Raw genomic sequence first — 3627 nt, 5'->3', positions numbered from 1 at the left:
ACCAGGACCAATGCTCTGCCTATATAAGAAGCACTCGTGAAAATTTGGTTCAGTTCGTTGTTCCCCGTCCGACGCCGCCAGGCTGCCCGTCTCTGCGTCGTCGTCATCGTCGTCGCCCCGTGCCATCCAGCACCGCCCCGACGCCATCTCCGCCCCCCGCCCCGCGCCCCGTGCCCCGCGACGCCGTCGGCCCCTGCCCGTCGCCGCCCCGCCCCACGCCGCACCTCACCGTCGACCGTCGCCGTGCTGCCCCTCACGCACCGTCGCCGTCGCCGTCGCCGTCCCCTTCCCGTCGCCCTCGCCACGCCCCTCACGCCGTCGTCATCCCGTGAGCAAAAATTTTGCTAATTTAATTTGATGTAGTAGTTAATTTAGATGTGTAGTTAATTGAGTTGGATTTTGTTAGATTTTTTGTTAGATTTTTTTGTAGTTCATAGTTTTTTTTTGTTAGATGTGTAGTAATTTAGATGTGTAGTTCATAGATTTATTTTTGGATATTCATTTCTGAGCTCGGGCTCAGATGCTCCCTAAATCAGACCCGTCCTCTAGCATGTGGATCTGTGCCCTTCCTTGTATTTTTTGTCCGTATAACACATGTATCAATATAGTATAAGGCCAGCCAGGTGCATTGATTACGATGAACAACTTCTCTGCACACGGCTCAACATTTTTCCTGTGCTGAGCTGATCCGTCTCCTCACATGGACTCATTAACTCCCTCCCTGACCCAGTGCCTTAAAATATTTATATATCCCCACCACACAAGTAGTAGTAACGAAGACGTGCCAACAACACGACTTGGGCAGATGTCAGGTCCCCTAAGTACAAGGAACAGTTTTTTCAGAAACAGTGAACCACAGATTTGTAGTGAGGAGCAATAACATATTTGTACTCACTCATACAGGGTGTCCAACATCCAGAAAAATGGAGGAACAAGCAGGGAGCAATTCTCACCGAAACACACTAGAAAATCCTCAGCAAACAAGAATACAGAATTCAAACTTACCAATCACAACAAAATTTTCAGCAATACCGGTGTTCCGGCGGTGACATTCTATGCCATGGTTCTCTTGCATTTCCCCGGATTTCATGGTTTCTTGGGTGCATCCCCTTGTTCAAGACAGGTTGTTCGCTTGTGGCCATCAATAGCAAAGCATATAGAGCAGCTAACATGTGCTCGAATGATTCTGCACTTGCATCTCCTATCCTGACGACTTCCATAGCTTTCATGTATGGTGTTGAATGCTTGCAAATGAAAACATGTTAACTGAGTGGTCCTTCTGGTATTGAGTCAGGTGCTGGGGCAGAATGTCTCTCGCGTCCTTGGTCCACAGCTTCACAATAAGCTTCAAAAGAATCTCCTTCAAATGAAGTACAGCAATGACCTGCACCAGGGGCAGTTCAGTTATCAGTAATATATCGTCTCAAGATGCAAGTCTTCACTGAACACACAAATTTCTTATCCAAACAGAAGTTTCAGGCACGAAATGATATCGTCCATGGAAGTTAACCTCAAGACGTGGCATCATAACATTCTGGTGTGCTCAAATTGTCCACACACGCACTTAAACTCCCAACTTGTCCTCGTTTACTGTAACCTCGTACACAACTCTGTTCCATTTTTTCCCTCTTCGCCTCTTTGTTGTGCGCTGTGACATACTTCATCATCTTCTCCACCGCCGCGACATTTTATGCCGTGCTTTTAGTTAGTAGCTGACTGAACTCCTAAACACAGCCCTCGTATAAATCTTGCTTGCGTGTCGCTCAATTGCCAAATTCGTTCTCCTAACAACTCCACCCTGTCAAAACAGAACTCATTTTTAAAAGATGCAAACCAGAGAAATACAAGAGTAACAAGACGTGGCGGTGCGTCGGGTAGGTGATCATGGTGGTTGGCACTAAAACTAGGCAAAGAAACGTATTGGACTTAAGATCATCGTCCTCTTATCCTCGTAGCTTTCCTCACGCTCACGGTCAAACTGCAACCTCATGTACTGCCTCACAAAGGCGTGCATCGGGCTAGCAAGAGGCATGTACTTCTTCAACATGCGGTTCACCCTCTTGCTGCATTGTTTGCTTGTCATCTTGGCGCAAAAAAAAATCCTTGAAGTATGCTTTTGACCATTTTCTGCTTATTTCGTAGATCTGGGTCATGTACCGGTGCTTCCTCAAGTTGTACTCCCTCCGTCCGGAAATACTTGTCGTTGGACAAGTATTTCCGGACGGATGGAGTACTTACCAAGCAGCATACCCCATGCCGTCTCAAACTCATCTTCATTTAACATGTGGTTTACCACCTTACAGAATTCAGCTTGGAACTCGCTTTCTTCGTGTACAGGGGACCAAGCTCTCCTTTACCTTCTTCAGTACATGCCATTTGCACCACCGGTGCACACTGTCCGGATAAACTTTGTTTATTGCCACCTCCATAGATCTGTTCTGGTCAGCCATTGAACACACTTATCAGTTCTAGTTCATTCCTAATTAAGCTTTAGTTTTTCAATGCATAATTTTTCCCATGTTTGCAGTCCGAGTGAGGGCCGTATTTCGCTTTTTGTAGGTTCCTCTGCGTACTTTTGAATCCATTGCTCCAGTGCAATCATCCTAGAAGGACATGGTGTCCGGTCCGGTGATGCATTGCAGAGGCGTAACCTGAATTTTCCAAACGTACATATTCAGTTGACTAGTTTCGCCTGAAAAGATGACTACTAATCCATTTTTTGTCGGCCAGTCAGGTAAACTGAGTATTTAGCTAGTAATGGAGATAGTGGTCCTGTTAACATGTTGATGCAGTGCTGTTTCCTACAATTTTTCAGAACACAACTATGTGGTTCAAAACATTGTTCCGTGTACGAATGTCTAGCCACTTGGAATAAATACAGTTCAACAGAGGGAAGATTTTGGGTACAAACCTTTTTGTCCAACCAGGGGCCTCCGGGTTGACCCTGTCGGTTGATTGTGCCAACCGGGTCGGAGTCGGAGATGCATCTGGTCGCCGGCTAACCCCCACCTGCGTCCTCTTTGGACCAGCGCAGCCGATCTGCTGGCCGCACCCAGACCCAGCAAAACTCCTCCCACTGTGGGAACCTGAAAGCTGATGGCAATGGGCGACGGCCAGAACCGGCGTCAGATAACTTCTCCAGGTCTGCCGGCGGACAGAACAAACCCCTGGAACTACAAGATCTCCAGACATACAAGATGAACAAACCTATCGACAGCATCGAGCAGGAACTCAAGCCCAGCATCTTCAATTCCAAATTCCGCCGGTGCAAACGAGTGCCGCCGCAGGACCTACTACAGTATTCGAGATTAGGGAAGGATGGTTTGGGGTGAGCGAGAGGAAGGGGAGGCACACCTATGCACGATAGGCGGCTCAGTTACGGAGCCGACGTTCTGGTCGACGGCCCAGCAGGTGCTTGAGCGTCGGGCGTTCCACCCGTACGACACTGGCCCGCGTACGCAACACTGTTTGCTACCGTATATCCCTGTCCACCCCTTTTCCACTTAAATCGCGTCAGTTATGTCAGAGCGGTTTTTACGCATCCCAAGCCACGAAAGGGCGCCGCCGATTTCGGGAGCACCTGGGCTCGGGCATCGAATCGCCGTGTCCATTTATTTTCATATTGTG

General features: G+C 48.2%; 1 long non-coding RNA gene across 2 annotated transcripts; it reads right to left on the bottom strand.

The window, feature by feature from the left end:
* Positions 1-875: 875 nt before the first annotated feature.
* Positions 876-3366, bottom strand: LOC123161449 (uncharacterized). 2 transcript variants are annotated; one of them, XR_006480709.1, is made up of 4 exons: positions 3208-3366; positions 2912-3093; positions 1511-2651; positions 876-1384 (listed from the first exon to the last, which is right to left on the bottom strand). It is a non-coding gene; the product is annotated as an uncharacterized lncRNA (long non-coding RNA). The 2 variants fall into 2 exon arrangements; XR_006480710.1 differs by having other exon boundaries at positions 1511-1798.
* Positions 3367-3627: the final 261 nt, after the last annotated feature.

This window comes from Triticum aestivum, chromosome 7B, assembly GCF_018294505.1.
Source record: "Triticum aestivum cultivar Chinese Spring chromosome 7B, IWGSC CS RefSeq v2.1, whole genome shotgun sequence".
In the NCBI taxonomy this organism is placed as follows: Eukaryota; Viridiplantae; Streptophyta; class Magnoliopsida; order Poales; family Poaceae; genus Triticum; species Triticum aestivum.
This window is presented reverse-complemented; position numbering and strand designations above follow the sequence as displayed.